Here is an 18,780-nt window from a genome sequence, read left to right as displayed (position 1 = left end):
TAATCGATAATTTGTTTTCTCTGGAGTTCAACATATTGCGTGTATAACGAATCTCCAATTGTACTTTTTGTTGGCTTCATGAATTGCCCATTTTCATCCATTGGAACCTCTGCACTTTTGCAAAGTGCTGTCATGAGATGGGGAAAGAAAATCCCAACCTTCTGGCCACTAACACAACGCTTCGTGTTTTGATGGATCCGTTCTCCAATGTACATATGCTTTTTCTATAAAATTCCATATAACAAAATAGCTCAGAATGTATTGACATTAGAAACATTAAGGGTAGGTGTAATTCTGGTGCAAATAAACTATTTCCATAATTTAGCTACTAGAAACATTATAGCTTGATTGAAATTAGTCAGTAGTCCGGTATCTTGTGAAATGTTCCATTCTTCTCGGTTTTCAGTTAAGTATTTTATGATGCTTTCCATATCTACGTCTTTAAATTCCATTAAATCAATATTTTGTAAATAATCATATTTATAGTATGGAGCATCATAATTATTTGCAAATCTTTTTCGGAGAGAATGGTACATCTTTTCCTCTTATCATTATTGTTTTCCACATTTGTTCATGAGGACGCCGAGTTTCTTCATCTTTAAGAGCGAATAAAATTCTTGTACAAGTGGAATAGCAGTAGTTTCTTTGGAAGTATCACAAAATCGTTCCCATCTATGATACCGTACTAAGGACCATATTTCATTACAAATAACCATTGATGGTTTGAATCCCCTTTCTTGGATAAATTTTTTGCCTTAAAGTTCAAGATAATACTTCTTGTCATTTCAATTTCAAAATTTTAGAGGATTCGAAACCGTTGATGGTTCTTGCACAACCATCTTTTTAAGCTTTCTAGGTGGCATATTAATTATAATCTATGCTAATACAAATGAGGTATCAAGCAATATTTTTAATGTAATAGTAAAAAGGGGAAGTTTTGAACCTTTAACCTCGATGTTGTAGCTCTTGTTGCCTCATCTTCAACTTTTTATGGCAATCCTGCTTCCACTAGTGTTCCAAACAGCAAAAGAGGCTTTGTAGATTTAGGGAATTAATGTAAAAGGGTTTTTGGGGTTTGAAAGAGTTTTAAGAGGATTAGAGTGTTAAGAAAGGTAATGTGAATTTAAAGTGTTTTTAAGTTTTAAAAAAAATGATTCTAAGGTTAACAACTAGGTAAAATAGAGTTTAATCCGCCGAGTTACACAAAGCAGGTCAGGATAACCCTACAAAAAATTGCAGCAATGTCGCGACATAGGGGTTCTGTGCCACGACACCTCTGGCAGTTCACCGTTGTTGCGACATCAGGGTTTGATGTCGCGACATACTCTGGACTTTTAGTTTTTTGGGTATACTAGCTTTGGTGTCATGACACATAGGGTCCTTGTCGCAACATAGAAATGATTTTTTGTGACACGGGGTTACCGTGTTGTGACACTGGCTTTGTTTTCACCCAAAATTCCAATTTTGAAAGTGCTATAGTTTTTATACAACATAAATTTAATAAAAATTGAAGTCTAAACTAAACAGTTAGCTAAATGTACAATAATTTACATAACGTTAACAATTAATTTAAGTAATTCAAGTTTTACTGCTAGATTCATTTAACAACATCTTTACTTCATAAAAGGGCGATATTCTGGTTGTGTCAGTATTAGTTCATCACCCATCGTGCCATTCCACCTTTGTTCGCTTATCCCTTTCCTTAAACTTGTTTTTTCAACCTGCATGAATTAAAGGAAATACGTCCATTGGCTCGAGATTATTAGAAATAGATAATTCATTACAATGCTCCATTGAGTCCTTTTTATTTTCCCTACTCTGTTTGTGACCACATTTAAAAATCTCGGTTTCACCATTGATTTCCATAGTTAATTAATTTTTTTTCTAAATCAATACTGGACCTTGAGGTGGCTAGAAACGGTCTACCTAATAGGATTGGTATTTTTGCCTTCTTCCACAAAGTCTAGAACTACAAAATCAGTTGGGATGATAAAGCTGCATATCTTAACTAACACATCTTCCAACATTCCTTTCGGATGTACTGAAGATTTGTCGGCCAACTGTAGTGTTATTTGGGTATTCTTAAGGTCCCTTAACCCAAGTTTTCCATATATTTATAGAGGCATTAGGTTGATACTAGCTCCTAAATCACATAAATTTTATTAAAATGAATGCTCCCTATCTCTCTGGGAATAGTAAAACTTCCCGCGTCTTTCAACTTTTGACAAACCTGTCTTGAAAAGATAGCACTACAGGAAACACTTATATTAACTTGGTCGCACCTTAATCTTCATATTCCTAGACATAATTTTCTTTAAAAATTTGGTATAATTAGGAACTTTCTCAATTAATTCGATCAAGGGCAAGTTAACATTTAACGTTTTAAAAAAGTTCAGAAAACTTACAAATTCGTATTCATCCCATTTTTGCTTCTTTTCTAGCATTGAAGGGAATGGTATCTTTGTAATGACAAACTTTTTAGTTGTTTCTTTTTCAGGCTCAACTACCGGTACAACTGCTTCCTCTGGTTTAAGTTCATTATCAACTTCTAAGGGTCTTTCCTAAAGATCATCGGTATTCTCCATATTTATCTCCTGAGTTGAGTTTTCTAGGCTACTTAGTACTTTGCCCTATAGGAGCGTTATTGCTTTCATGTGGTCCTTCCCTTCTCTAAGAGGATTATTTTCGGTATTACTAGGAACACCTATGCCAATTTGTCTTTTTATATCACCCATCATGCTCAACAATTGGCTCATCTAATCTTTCAGTTTAGTCAATATTCTCGTTGAATTTGTGCACTCAAACCGCACCTATTTCACATTCATTCTCATTGGCTGCATTTCCCCCCTCTATTCTGTCCAAATGTTGACCACATAAAGCATGGTCATTCGGATTGGCTCTTTCTTGAGATTTCTACAAATAAGGAGGTTGATAGTTAGTGTTTTAAACTTGGTTTCCGCTATTACCTTCTCCTTGGTTTCCTCTCCATCTCAAGTTCGAGTGATCTCTCCATTTGGGATTGTATGTATAGGAATAGGGATTTCCACCCCAATTTTTGATGTAGTTCACATCTTCGGTAAGATTATTAATAAAATGGGAAAGTGGTTTCTCTCTTCCATAAGCAGATGGTGCACTCTTCTCAGCCTCTGTTTAGTTGATTTTGTCCACTAACTGTTGATATCAATCATCTTCCTAGATAGCTTTCACTGTAGATGGTCTGTGTCCATATATATATTATTCAGTTGGCCACTGGTAAAAATTCATCGCAATACTTTCTATTAATTCATATGCATCCTCGTACATTTTGTTTATTAAGGCTCCTCCTGCTATTGCATCTAATCCTGACCTCGAATGCACATCCAACCCATCGTAGAAACTTTGTAGTCATAACCACTCAGGCAATCCATGGTGTGGGCATTTTTGAATTACTGTCTTAAAACGCTGCCATGCCTCGTGAAAGCTTTTCCCTTCTAACTGCTTGAACATCGAAATTTACCTTCTTAGCTGGACCGTCTTGCTAATAAGAAAGAACTTTTGTAGGAATTTCCCTACAAGTTCATCCCACATCGTGATTGAGCCTAGTGCCTACGAATCTAGCTAAGAAAATTTGTTATTGATTAATGAAAAGGGGAACAATTAAAAGTGAATAGTGTCATCAGTGACCCGGTTGTATTTGAAGGTATCATAAAGTTAGAGAAACCGTTTTAAATGCTGACTCGGATCCTCTGTCATTAGTCCCCGAAACTGCAAATTATTCTGAATCATTTAGATCCTAGCTGGTTTAATCTCAAAATTATTGGTCATGATGCTCCCTTGAACCATATCGAGATTTGGTAGCGTATACTCTCTCAGAGTCCTCTCGTTACGCGCCATGTTTAGATTTAAAAGTAGCTGTGGTGGTGGTGGTAGTAGATCATCTAGATTGTTATTGTTAGCCTCATCGAACAACGAATTCTCACGTGGTATATCGCCTATAGTAGGTGGTGGATTTTGCATATGCTATTCATGTTGTTGCTATTGAAGATTTCTGCATATTATTCTTTCTGGATCTGTGATTGGCTTTATATAAAATTAGTATAAAAGAAAATTTAATTCGTAACTATAGCCTAAAAGTTTCCTAATTATTCTATTAGTAAGCAAACATTAAAACTAATATACTGAAATTGCTTCCCGGACAACGATGCTAACAACTTGATCACCTTCAGACGTACCAACGTCTAAAGTAGAAATCCTATACAAAAATTATGAAAAAGTTGTATCTACGAGTATACGGGTCAGGTTTTAATATATTTACAACAGAGTGAGCAAGTACTCCGAGGATGGTACCCAAGGGAGGCGAGCACTAAATTAATTCTAACATGAGCATAAATAGATCTAATTAATACTTTATCAAATTATAGTACGAAGAATTAAAAGGAGGTTTTGATGAACTATACAAAATATAATAATAAAGTAGATAAAGAAAAGTGAATAAATGAAAAGTAAGAAATCAAATAATCAAATATATATCAAATATAGGCATGGGTGATCAACTCACTTTGGTAGTCATAATCAACTGTCATCTCAGGCTTTCTTGTTCAATCAACTAGCCGGTACCCTAGTAGGATGTTCTGATACGTCCACTAAAATATCGGTTCGACAATAACTATTTATCTTTCAACCTAACAGTCTAAACTGATTCAGGGGTAAGGTGTTCACGGATAAGTATTACCAAATATGGGTTAATTCCCACATTGATACTTCCTAGGGTTGTCAGGCCTATAGTTTAGATTCTTCTTTTCTTGAACAACTAACCCGTTAAGAAATCCATACAAAACAAGTTAATTATTCTTGCCTCCACTCGTTAATCCCCCACAGGAGGATTAGTTTCTCATGGATCTACTAAACAATATAAACTTTAATGAAGGAATGAACATGAAGAACAATTTCAGGAATAAAGTTTAGAAGAAGTCTGATTGTGTTGAATTTAAGCGCAGAATCCTCATAGAGTTTGACAGTAATTCTAGAATCTGACTTTCTCACAAAAGTAAATAACAAGAACATAAATCTAAAACCTAAGAAAAGAGAAACTATAACGACTAAATCTAAAGAGAAAATTATACAAAGTGAAAAGTGTATTTAACATGTGTTAGTTGAGCCTATTTATGGACTTAGAATGGTCGCCATCCTTAACCCTTAGGTCAGCTAATGTTCCTAAGCTTAAAGTTGGATTGTGCAGACCAAAACACCTCGGGCTCGTATTAATTTCCCGTAAAGAGGCGATGTCACGACGCATCAAGTCCTGTGTCGCGATATTGAGGGTAGTATGCTCACCTTTAGGGTGTCGTCTAGGGTATGTCACGACATTCTCAGGCTGTGTCGCGACATTAAAGGTAGTCCTGGACTTTTCTTATTCTGCTCCTTATGTTGTGACATCACATTCTCCACGCTGCAACCTAGCTACCAGTATTGAGTTAATACGCCTTCTAATGGTTTCTACACACTCACAAAGTATATTAGCTCACCCGTAGGCCTTATTCGGCCCCTAAGGTCAAGAAAAGACTGAAATTACATATTCTATTAACCTTAACTAAACTTACTGAAATGTGATTAAAACACAACTAGAATGCTTACGTTTAAGCTTCTTAAGTGCAAAAACTAGTTTAATCTGCTACGTCGAATTACGACAGATCTATAACTCATTTCATTTTGGTCAAATGGCATGTACCTAAGCTTTATTTTGTTCAAATGATGCAAATGGTCAATTTTTAGAATTGGTAGTATAAATTGATGAGCTGGTTATTAGTTATGCTTGAAAATGGTGTTGATGAGTTGGAAATTGGTTGTTAAACAAATTGAATACATGTTAATTGATCAATTTAGACATTGAAGACATCTATGTGTGATATATTCTTGTTGAGCAATGTATAAAATTGATCTTTGTGCAAAATACGGGTCACTTTGCAATGTTGGATCCTTAACATCACGATGAGACCAAGTCAGTATGTGGCGTTGCGACGAGGAACCCTCGACATCGTGATGTCATCCTAATATTTTGTGAACTTTACAATCTGGTCCTAATTCGACCTCAGGTTAGTAAAAGAGTTTTTGTAAGCTCGTCTGAGACCCGAAAATGATTCTATAACATGTTATTCACACATGTCACAATAAACTCAAAATTATATAGGGTTTTTCTATATATTCTTACCACCTTTTTACTTAATAAATATGTTTATCTTGAGTAATTTTTATTAAAATAAGTTAATTTTACTTAATTAGTAATATTGAGCATGACTTTATAGAGTATGTGAAATTGTGCTTAATTACATGATTTTTGTACTTATTTTATATAATCTCATGTTAATTTATTAATATGTGATTTTTTACTATGTAAGAGGACCATTGAAGATGTGATTAATGTGAATGAAATATGGACATGCACAAATAAATTCATGTGGACGACAAGACCATGCAATTTGGGTCATGTCTGCTAAGTTATTGTACTGAGAAACCGTCCAACAAGGGGGAACTGAAGCCCAATTCCGACACAAGTCGATGGCAACCCAAAAGCAAGCTTTGCAGTATTTAATTGAATGTCTTTACAGTTGGAAAATAATAAAAAATCAGCCCAACTACTTTGTTGTTGAAACCGTTCACCCTATGGCTATTAATAGCCTTGGTTTGAATTCAAATTGAGGAGACTAAGTCATCCCCTTCTCCTTGAAATATAGCTGGCCATGCATGGTAGAAAAAGAAGGAATTTTGAATATATTTTTAGCTAACTCTACACCTTACCTTCACCTATAAATACCATGCACCAATCCCTTAATCTATAATTTTTCTTCTCTCATTAGCATTTTCTCCACATTTTAGTTCCCTTTTCCTTCCCGTACATAGCCGTCTATCTCCTTTCCATTATTTAGCCACAAAAGCATTTGTTGGCCGGCCACCTTAGGAACTCATTAGCAAAAGAAGTATTGAACAGAACGGAGGAGCACATCAGTCAGAATAGATCTAAAAGGCTGCTAAACTGAATAGAGGTACTCTTTCCTCTTGTTATTTATTTTAAGTTGTTTGCTTTGAGTTTATTGTTTTTGACATCAACAATGATATTTTAAATCCTATTTGCTAGGATGATTATGTTCAGTTCAATAAGATCTATTTTATTCGTGTTTAACATGTTTAGGCCTTAATTAATCATATTTTCAATTAATATCAAGATGCAATTCATTCATACATGATTGGGTGCTCCCAGATTAGCGGAGTGATCCTAACCAGATGACGGCTAGTAGACACATAATTGAAAAGTGCAATACTCAATTTACATTCTTAAATTCGACTAAGTTGAGGTTCGCAATATCTTTAGTTAGCTTTATTTCCTTGCAAATTTTTTAGGTTTATGTATTTAAACTGTTGCAAACGTAAATGTCCATGTGACCTTACATAATGCTAAGAAACACTTAGTTAATATGATCAGTGAAATGCATATTTAACTAAGTAAAAGACTCCCAAAGGACTTAATTGGGTTTCAGAACTCATGAAAGATCAAGTTGCCGTAGAAGTATTTCCGAACATTGTTAAGCATGATAAAGTAAATTGATTTTATTAATATAATTATCCTAGCCCATTTAATGTTCGTTTTTTTTTGCTAAAGCCATTCATTCATACATTTAGGTGAATTACATCTAGATTAGAATTGCATAGGGATCAATCTTTGCATCTAGTTAATTTTACTTAGTTTAATCATCACCATCCAAATTATTGAGTTTTTACATCAAATTGTTAATTATAATTTTTGTAATTAATCGGTTAAGCTTATACAGTCCCTGTGGAGATGTTAAGTCATTTTACTTACTTATTACTTGAACGACTGTGTACACTTGCGCATATTTCTCGTTACAAGTTTTTGGCACCATTGCCGGTGATTGTTGCCTTAATCATTTTTGTGAAATTATTCATTGCAATTTGGTTTTCATTTTTTATTTCTAACTTTACTAATTAATTCTTTAATTTTTTCTTTTTCCTTTTATTATTAATATTTTATTCTTTAATCTTTAGTTTTTTTATGATTTTTTTAGGTCGTCATGAGCATAAATTGAATCATCAATTTACACCATATAGACCTTAAAATCGAGTGGGAATTTAGACAAACATGATGAGAAAAATTACCCAAGAGACAAGACAGAGAAATAAACCTTGAGAATCAAAATGATGATCAAGTGAATAGAGCTGCTAATGCTCAAGATCTAATCAGGAATTAGGAGATTGGAGATTGAGGCACCACAATTTGAATTGAAGGTTGTGATGTTTCAGATGCATCAAACAATAGGCCAATTTAATGGAATGCCCATAGAAGATCCACATATTCACCTTTGATTGTTTATGGAGGTGAGCAATTCCTTCAAGATAGCCGATGTAATTGAAAATCACCGAGGTTGAAGCTATTTCCATACTCGTTATGAGATCGAGCACGAGTATGGCTTAATTCATTGCCATCCAACTCAATTTCTCTACTTGGCAAGAATTAGCTGAATGCTTTTTAGTATAGTATTTCCTACCTAGCAAAAATGCTAAGTTGCGAAATGAGATCACCACTTTTCAACAATTGGATGACTAGTCCTTATACGAGGCATGGGAAAGATTCAAGGAGTTAATACGTAGATGCCCTCATCACTAAATTCCATATTGTATCCAGTTGGAGACATCCTATAATGGTCTCAACGCACACACAAGGTTGGTGGTATATGCTTTTGTGAATGATGCTCTCTCGTTGAAGTCTTATAATGAGGCTTATGAAATCATTGAGAGAATAGCAAGTAATAATTACCAGTGGCCAACAAATCAAGCAGCTTCAGGAAGACGAGTGGCCGGAGTTCATGAAGTAGACGCGCTTACTTCACTCTCAGCTCAGGTATCATCTATCTCTTCAATGTTGAAATAGTTTACTACTAACAATTTAAATCATGTTGTAGCTCAGCCACCAATCCACTACCAAGGAGGTGGACCGAACAACACTTACATGTAGCATAGATCAAATCAACCTCTTGGTTTCAATCAACAAGTTCAAAACCCACTGCAAGTTGAACTTTCAAATAATTTAGAGAATTTGTTGAAGGCATACATTGCTAAAACTGATACCTTGATTCAAGGCCAAGCAACAACATTGAAGAATCTGGAAAATCAAGTGGGACAATTAGCTGATGAGTTTAGAAACGAACCCCAAGGTGCTGTACAAAACAACATAGAAAATCCTCTGTCAATCGAGTCTTCCAATCTTAAGAACTTATTAAAAGCGTACATGGCGAAGAATGATGCAACTTTGAGAAATTTGGAGAACTAGATGGGGCAGCTAGCCAACGAACTTCGAAATAGATCACAATGAGCTTTGCCAGTGAGATGGATAACCTAAGAAAACCGAGAAAGGAGAATTGTAAAGCGGTCAATTTACGAAGTGAAAGGACTTTTGAACCCAATAAAGAGGAAATCAACCCACAATTGAAATTACTACACTAGAGAAGCCAAATTCTGCAAATTCTGAAAAGGTAAAATTTAAACTAGTGAATTCTGATAAGCTAACATCAATAATGATATTTTAAACCCTATTTGCTAGGATGATTATGTTAATTCAATTAGATCTATTTTATTCATGTTTAACATGTTTAGGCCTCAGTCAATCATGTTTTCAATTAATATCAAGATGCATTTTATTCATACGTGATTGGGTGCACTCAGATTAGCTGAGTGATCCTAACTAGACAACGGCTAGTAGACACGTAATAAAAAAGTGTAATACTCAATTTAGATCCTTAAACTCAATTAAGTTGAGGTTCGTAATATATTTTGTTAGCTCTATTGCATTGCATTGTTTTTAGATTTATATAATTAAACTGTTGCAAACGTAAATGTCCATGTGACCTTCCAAAAATGCTAAGAAACTCCTAGTTAAAATGATCAGTAAAATGCACATTTAACTAAGTAAAAGACTCTGAAATAACTTATTTTGGTTTCCAAACTCATGAAAGATCGAGTTGTCGTGGAAGTATTTTCGAACAATGTTAAGCATGATAAAGTAAATTGAATTGATTAATATAATTATCCTAGCCTATTTAATGTTGATTGTTTTTTTTTTGCTAAAGCTATTCATTCATACATTTAAGTAAATTGCATCGAGATTAGAATTGCATAAGGATCAATCTTTGCATCTGGTTAATTTTACTTAGTTTAATCATTACCATCCAAATTATTGAGTTTTTACATCAAATTGTTAATTATAATTTTGTAATTAATCGGTTAAGCTTATACAATCCTTGTGGAAACGATAACTCATTTTACTTACTTATTAATTGAATGACTATGTACACGTGCGCATATTCCTCGTTACAGTCACTCGTACTTAAATTTTTATTAGTTTAAATTGAATATTATTGGTCATAGTTGCTCCATCAATGAATGTGACAATCTGTAATTCAGACTCGTCAATAAGGTCAGGTATGAGATGTTACATTTAATGGTATCAGAGCTATAGGTTTAGCCAATTCTTGGGCTAAATTGACATGCCAAGGTCAAGTCGAGTCTGAGTTGAGAATTGGGCGCTGATTATGAATTTATCTATTACATAACTGATAATGTCAGTTAAATTGAGAAATGTTGCTATTGAAGAAACCACAAGGGCGGTTGCTTGAAAAAGGTTGACCCTTGTGTTTCAATATATACCCCAAGAACATTGTCTTGTGAGTGTCTGAGAAATGTTAAGGATATTCCTATAGCTACTCAGAAATCTACTCCTTCAGATAGAATCCGAAGAAATAGTCATAGGGGATTGATAGCGAGGAATAGTTAAATAAGGAAAGCTGGGTCTACGGTCAAACAATCTGAAGATAGAGCTCTTGTATGGTTCTATATGGTCCAAACCAGGGAAGGGTATGATGATATCAATGTTATAGCAAGAAAATTGAAATCAGAGTTGTTAAGTATAACAAAATTTGTTCCAAGTCCTTTGAAATGAATTGAATTCGTTGACCAATTGTAACACCCTCTACCGAACCTGATTGCCAAGTCCAAGTATCAGATGCTACACAAAAGAGAATGAATTAACCAATTTGTTTTTTCAATTTGAGTACGTACTTAAACGACTTGAATTTGAAAACCTAACTGGAATTACAACTTGCATTAACTGGTAATAAATCTCTAAGACATTAATTCTAACAGACATTTATACACTTTAGATATATGTTAAATAATATAAATATATAGACAACTTAACCCTGAGGCGAAACCTCTACAAATGCCCTTCTATATACATGCACAGTTGCCGTATTTCACCCAACACCTAACAGAGCCTAGCTTGGCCCCTCTCGATTTTCTAAATCTTTAATTAATCTGAATTGAGTAGAAAACTTATAAGTTCAAGCAAACTTAATGCAATTCACATATAGAATTTAAGAGAAGTGTGAGGTTTTCAGTTCCAATTTTTAACTCCCTGATAACCGCATTCAATATTTCTGGCAGTTAACGCTTACTGACTGCTAAGAGATTTCTACCTCCGCGATTTTTCTTAGAACTCAATTTCCTCACTACCTCAGAGAACCAGGGCTCGTTGGAAATACTCAGTCCCTTGCTTTTACTAAAATATCCCCAAAAAATACTTCTTAACATATGTAGTTCCTGCCTTGGGAGTCTCCATGGAATCATTTCCCTTCTCCCAGGCTAAATCAAACATCTATTTTCCTCTATCTTTCTACGGACTATGCTGGCCATCTTGCATTGGCATACGCTCCCTCTCAATTAGACCCGATTCAACCTATTAAATCATTCGGTTAATCTTTCCATCATTTTATTATATATATAGGACCTTTTTCTAATGCAAACTTAACTATGCTTGTTTATCTTATATGAAATTCGCAGCTTCCATGGCAGATTAAAAGCCTCTCTTCCTTTCCACTCTATCTAGGGTTGGAACATAACCTTAGTGTTCTTCATGAACCTTGAGCTTTCCAATTACGATTCCCATGTCTTTACATTATGGCAGGATTTCCCATATTACAGTCCCAGCTACCTGCCCCGTGATTAGTGTCTCGATGGACTATCTATGATGCCATAGCATCTTTCAGCTATGGTCTTACATAATGTAACCTTGTGTTTACTATCCCGACGGACTATCAAAAGATTCTATAGTGTCTTTTAGACATGGTGTTAATCTTATTTAGCTAATCTGGTGTGCTTTCACATGATTCCATAGCGTCTTTCAGCTATGATCTTACTCATTTCTACCATAATGCCATAGCGTCTTTCAGCTATGGTCGTACTCAGTTTTGGTGTATAGCCTCCGATTGAATCAATGGCCTAGCCATGATCTTTTATTTACTTTCCCCATATCCTTCCATCTATTCCTCTATTCGCCAGCCTAACCTTGATCTTCGAACATCGTAGTGTCCCCTTCACAAGGCCCGAAGCTTCGCACATCGTGGGTGCACACAACAACGCTGTATGGTTGTATCTAACGGAATTCCCCTTTTTCCCATTCCTAACTCTGTCTATCCACTTGGTAGTTTCCCTTTCATAACATACATACAATACAACATACCATTATGCAATGCATTACACCAAATATCTATTCAACAATCATCTACTACTATGATCAATAGTTAGCATGGTAACTTCACACTATAACATTCAACAACCAGAAGGTAGAGTGCAAATACTCACCTTATTTCCTTATTCTTGATAGCTTAACTAGTCCAAATGCCAGAGCCTTCCTCATCCTGTCAGCTAAGCACGAAAACCATGTTTTGGTTAAACCAAAGGTGGTAAATTATTAGAAACCCAGAACCTTAAATTAAAAAGAAGTTTTGAGAATCTTATTCTACATCTTTATTTAGTTCTTAAACATAGAGGAAGGTGAAGAAACTTATCAGTTCCTCCATTCTCCATTACTAGTCTTAATCTCACTCCTCTGTTGCAACATGTAAAGCATTCTTCATTCGCACCCCCTTTCTTCTTCAGAAAGATCGAAAAATATGGTGTGATGAATAGGGGAAAGTGATAATCAGAATTCAAAAAATTATATCTCCATTAACACCTTATATATACACCTCCGGCACAGTCATTATCGACCCTTCTACCATCCATTCTTAATCATTTTGTCTCCCACTTTGAAACCAGCCAGTTTTATCATAATCGAACCATCATTGGAATCCAAAAAATCAAAACTTGGCCACTTAAATTTCTAAATTACCAAGTGAGGTCTTAGAATTCGCTAATCCTCTCCATTTAGTCCTAACTTTTTTAAATTTAGGGTTAATAATGATATTCGAGTGTTACAATTCTCCTACCTTTAAAGAAAATTTAGTCCTCAAAATTTCCTTTCTTACCAAATCCTCTTGAGGCAATGTCTATTTTAATTTCCTTGTCTTAGAAAATTCACTGCACATCCAATGACTATCACTTCCACCATTCTTAAGGATAGGTTACTGCCTTAGCACAGCTTGAGTCTCATCTAGATCTTATCCAGCTCATTGGTGGCTCGACCTTGATTCTTTATAGGGGAACTAGCAGCACGGGGCCACTTTGTTCTTATTCGGTTGGATGTTCACTTACACCATAAGCCAATCATGTCTCAACACAGCACCAACAGACATTTTCAGGGTTAACATGGGTCATGTAGAGGATACTTGATAAACGTTCAGCTTTGGCGGACTCTTTTACATTTTTAGTTATCGAGGGGTTTAAGAAAACCCCCCTTCAATTTGACAAGTATCATTTATGGATTCGGGAATTTGAACCATTTGCTTCTCTCCCAACTCCACTTAGACGTTTCGCTACTTAAATCAAGATGTTGGGGAAAAGATGTTATTTGCCTGAAATAACTCCTCAACTCCTTACTGATTAAGCCTCTTTATAAATCCCTATTTTTTATCCTAGTCCTCTTTATTTTCCCATTTGAGTTCCTCCTTTTTCTCATATCACTTCTCAGCATTTTCCCAAGAAATTTCTTAAACCCTTTATGTTTCTTTCGTCTTTTCCCAAAATGGTCAAATTTAGGCAAAGCCATCATAGGGGACCCTTTATGTTTCTAGTACCATCATAGGGGTGGTAGCAAGAAGAATCGTAGTGGTAACAGGGAAGGCGACGTGGTTGGATCTAATGGCTGTGGGGTAAGTACCCAGTATAGTCCCCTATTTTTTACTACACCACATCCCAGGGGGAAATGGTCTGCTTCTTGGGTGTTAGAGGGATTCAACTTCCTAAATTCCCGACGATTTCAGCCTCGTCCAAGGCTAGTGCTGAGTAAGCTACCTTTCCGATAGTATCCTCCTCCCTCTCTATCTGTTCGAAGTTGGGTTCCATTTAACCTTACATCCCTTCTTTTTCTCTGTCTTTTATGAGTACGAAATCATGCTTGGGTAACTCATCAGTTTATCTTGGTAGACTTTAATGGCCTAGTTTATCGATTGTGGCCTAAGGGGCAAGCCACCCATCCTTTGCGTTTTCCAAAAAATTTGCCAATCAAAGATGACTTCTCATGGGTTTCCTGCTAGATTGGACCATTTCAATACTCGCTAGGGATGTGAGCCCATTATTAGGAATTGGGCCTCCAACCTTCACTTTGACAGAAAAAAATTCATCCTAGTGAGGTGTAATCTAATGGGTGGATCTGGGTTTCCAACCCAATGATATATTGCTCCTAGTTCTATCTGTACCCGCAGACAATGGCTAAATAATGAAGTTGCGGAGGATAAGTTCAATCGCTTGCAGTTGAGCCACTCTCTCGCATTGGAAAGCCTTATTACCATTACAAATGTCTTTCATTTCTATCTAGAAAACCATAGCTCAGATGGTTACAGGCCCTCGAATTCTAATACTGAGGTTATCTCTCAATTCAAATACGATGTGGCCCTACAATACTATTGATGGCGTAACCACTATTTTGGTTGAGAGGAAAGAGGAACCTTCAAGCTTCTTTTATTCTTATTGGAAGCAATGCGTGCGCCGTTGGTCCACTCCACCGGTAGTGGTTGCTAGTAAGTCTCTTACACAGATTTTATTCCTTGTATAGTTGAGCCCTGACCTTTCTTTTGCAGGTTCTATTCAATCATCCACTTCATCACAGACCTCAAGCAGTATGGATGTGGATGCCATTATGAATAGGGCACAAAGGTTTGTCATTGACGCTAACGCAAAGCTATTGATGGGTGGTAGAAATCGTAAGAGGTTGAAGATTGAAGAGAGCTCTTGAAGTACCTAGGAAAGTAGTGACAATTGGTTGGTTCACCGTAAACGAGGCAAAAGACCAATCGATTCCTAGAGGGAGCTTACTCTGTCAATCTTCTCATCTCATTCTGAGACTCAAACTGAGTCCACCACTCCTATCGACATCACTCTTCTAGTACAAAGTCCGTCTAATGAGTCTGCTCCTCACACTACCCCTACTGTACCAACACAATCTTCCACTTCTTTTGGTGGGGTCTTTTTTCTACAAGTCAGCCTCCCTTCTTCTTGACTAAAATTAGCCAACTTTGGGAGAGGGACTTGCCCCAAGAATTGAAGGATTATACTCTTCTCTCTTCCTCTAAAGCTCGAAAACTAACTCTCTTAGATTTGTTAAACTCTTACCAAATCACGATGAAGGAATCTGGTTTATTTGGCTAGGCCTTCCATGTTCTATATCATGAAAGTGAAGCAAAATAGGCTAAATTAGAGGTGGTCTTAACCTCTCAAAATCAAAAACTAATTCAAATTCGCTAGGCGCAGGAGGTCACAGCTCGTTAGGCACAGAAATTCGCAAATCTGCTTCCATTTGGGAGTCTAAGCACAACTCCTTAAAAATGAGCTTAACAGTAGGGTCCGTCAATTGGAAGAACAAATCAAGGCACATGAAGAGCACCACTTGGCGAACTTGGAGAGGATCTAGGAGGAAAACAGTGAAGCCCTAGAGTAGTACAAAGTAGAGGTTGTAGCGGGGATTACGGGTTATCTTCCCAAGCTGAAGTCTAATTAAATCCTTCATGCCCATGTTATCGTGGGCCTCTTTGATATGCACTAAATGGACTTTAGCTGTCTATGCTAGTTTATCAAAGAAAGTTTGAGCTTTAAAGAGATGAACCCTTCTAGTGCTAAGTGGGAAGAATTTTAGAAGAAATGGAAAGATTCTGATGGTTTCTTCTTCCCACCTAATCCTGAGCCTTCTACTCCTACTCCAATCGAAGAGACTATTGCTAAGGGGGAGGACAACGCAAGAGAAAAGATTGCTCCGCTAGTTGGGGATGGTGCCTAATTACCCTTTTGTATTTGTACTGGGTTCCCATAGCAATGAAAATTCCCATTCTTTTTTTTCCTGCATCATATTTTCCATTGTTCTGTCTTTAATTTGCCAATCCTGTACTTATCCTTGTCATACTTACCATCTCCTATCCACCCTAGAGGAAATAATCCAACTTACTGTAACACATGTATAGGGGCTACTTCTTAACTTTCTATGTTTAGAGGATCGACTAAATTGAAGCTTTGATACCATTTAATTTGTAACACCCTTTGTTTGATTCGATTGCCAAGGTTGGGTATTGAATGCCACATAAATCAGAATAAATTAACCAATTTGTTGTTTCAATTACAATACTTACTTAAACTACTTAAATTTGAAAACCTAGTTGAAATTAAAACTCGCATTAAGTGGTTATAAATCTCTAAGACATTGATTCTGACAGACATTTGCAAACTGGTAATAAATCTTGAAGACATTTATTTTGATGGAAATTTACAAACTTTAGATAGAGGTTCAATAATATAAATATATAGACAGCTTAACCATGAGGTTAAGCCTCTACAAATGTCACTCTATAAACATGCGTAGCTGTCGTGTTTCCCCCAACACCTAGTAGAGTCTGGCTTGGCCCCTCTCGATTTTTTGAGTCTTTACCTAACCTATATTGAGCAGAAAACTTTTAAGTTCGGGCGAACTTAGTGAGATCCACATGTAGAATTTAAGATAAGTGTGAAGTGTTCAGCTCTGATTTTTAACTCCATGATAACTGCATTTAATATTTCTGGTGGCCGATGTTAGGTGACTACCCAAGGGATTTCTACCTTCGTGGTCTTTATTAGAACTCAATTTCCTCACTACCTCGAAGAACTAGGTCTCGCTGGAAATATCGAGACCCTTGCTCTTGCTAAAATATCCCCAAAGAAGGCTTCTTAACATAAGCAGTTCCTACCTTGTGAGTCTCTACGAAATCATTTCCCTTATTCGTGGCTAAATCTAACCTCTGCTTTCCCTTATCTTTTGACAAACTTTGTTGGCCATCCTACCTTGGCATACACTCCTTCTCAATCAGACCCGGTTTAGCCTAGCAATCCTTTGATTGATTTTTTTCGCCATTTTAATATATATACATGATTGCATTTGAATGCAGAATTAAATATGCATGTTTACCTTGTATGGAATCCACAGCTTCCATGGTGGACTGGCGTATATGTATACTACGAATACCTCTTTATTTTAAAAGCCTATATTATTTTCCACCCTTTCTAAGGTTGGAACATAACCTTGGCATTCTTCATAAACCTAATGCTTTCAAATTACGATTCCCATGTCCTTACACCATGACGGGATTTCCCATATTATAGTCCCAGTCGCCTACCCCATGATTAGTGTCCCGGTGGGCTATCCTGTGATTAGTCTCCCAACGGACTATCCCGCGATTAGTGTCTTGGCATACTATACTGTGGTTAGTGTCTAGGTGACCTATCTATGATGCCATAGCATCTTTTAGTTATGGTCTTACACAATGTAACCTCATCTTTACTGTCCCGGTTGATTATCATAGGATGCCATAGCGTCTTTAAACCATGCTCTTAGTCTTATTTAGCCACTCTAGCGTGCTTTCACATGATGCCATAGTGTCTTTTAGCTATGGTCTTACTTATTTCTACCATGATGCCATAGCGTCTTTCGGCTATGGTCTTACTCATTTTTTTCATGATGCCATAACATCTTTCAACTATGGTCTTACTCATTTTTGCAGTGACACCATAACATCTTTCAGCTATGGTATTTGTAAGAGCTTGATTTTCAGTGGTTTTGAGGGCATAAATCCAATGAGTGAGTCTGTAAGTATTATTATTTAATATTTACGAGTCAAATATAATATATTGAATTTTGATTTGATAATTTTTGGCAAGTGAATGAAAATTTAAGTACAAGTGGTTTGTCCCTAAAGTCAAGTGATTTTGGAAAATGAGGTTTTGGGACCTCGTTTCTATAAACTGAGCCCATAAATATTTTTATTAAATATTTACGAAGTTACTTTAAAGGCATATTGAAGTTTGGTCCAGAAATTTTAGTGATTCGATAGTTAATTAAAGGAAAAGGACTAAATAGTAAAAGTCGTAAAACTTAACCGCTATTGAATTTTATTAATTAAAAGGCATATATAGTCAAAGTGGGGGGATTAACATGGTAATTTGACCATAATTTAGCATGATAGATGGTTTGTGAATTGATATTAATTAAATTACATGTTATTTTTTTTATTAAAATGTTAAAATAATAATATTAAAAGTAAAACATAATTTAAGGTTGTCTTCCCCATATTTGAAGCTCCCCACGGAAACTCCATGGATTCAAGTTCTTCAAGTTTCAGTCTTACTTTTATTCATGCATATCAAGAAACAGATCAATTGGCTGATAATCACGGGAAAGAAAAAGTCGTAGAGTAGTCGTCGTTGAAGTATTCGTAGTTATTGTGGTTAGGTAAGTTCGTAACTTGGTTAAATTAATTAGTTATTGTTTTTGTGATATAATAT

The 18,780-nt window shown here is 35.9% G+C and overlaps 2 non-coding genes across 2 annotated transcripts; one reads left to right on the top strand and one right to left on the bottom strand.

Moving 5' to 3' along the window:
• The first annotated feature begins 3,400 nt into the window (after positions 1 to 3,400).
• On the top strand, positions 3,401 to 3,506 carry LOC128040753 (small nucleolar RNA R71). The gene has a single exon (XR_008195559.1). It is a non-coding gene; the product is annotated as a small nucleolar RNA R71 (small nucleolar RNA).
• A 5,045-nt stretch (positions 3,507 to 8,551) lies between these two features.
• On the bottom strand, positions 8,552 to 8,658 carry LOC128040866 (small nucleolar RNA R71). The gene has a single exon (XR_008195672.1). It is a non-coding gene; the product is annotated as a small nucleolar RNA R71 (small nucleolar RNA).
• Positions 8,659 to 18,780: the final 10,122 nt, after the last annotated feature.

Source organism: Gossypium raimondii, chromosome 4, assembly GCF_025698545.1.
Source record: "Gossypium raimondii isolate GPD5lz chromosome 4, ASM2569854v1, whole genome shotgun sequence".
Taxonomy (NCBI): domain Eukaryota; kingdom Viridiplantae; phylum Streptophyta; class Magnoliopsida; order Malvales; family Malvaceae; genus Gossypium; species Gossypium raimondii.
Note: the sequence above shows the minus strand (reverse complement) of the source record. Positions and strands in the feature narration are given on the sequence as shown.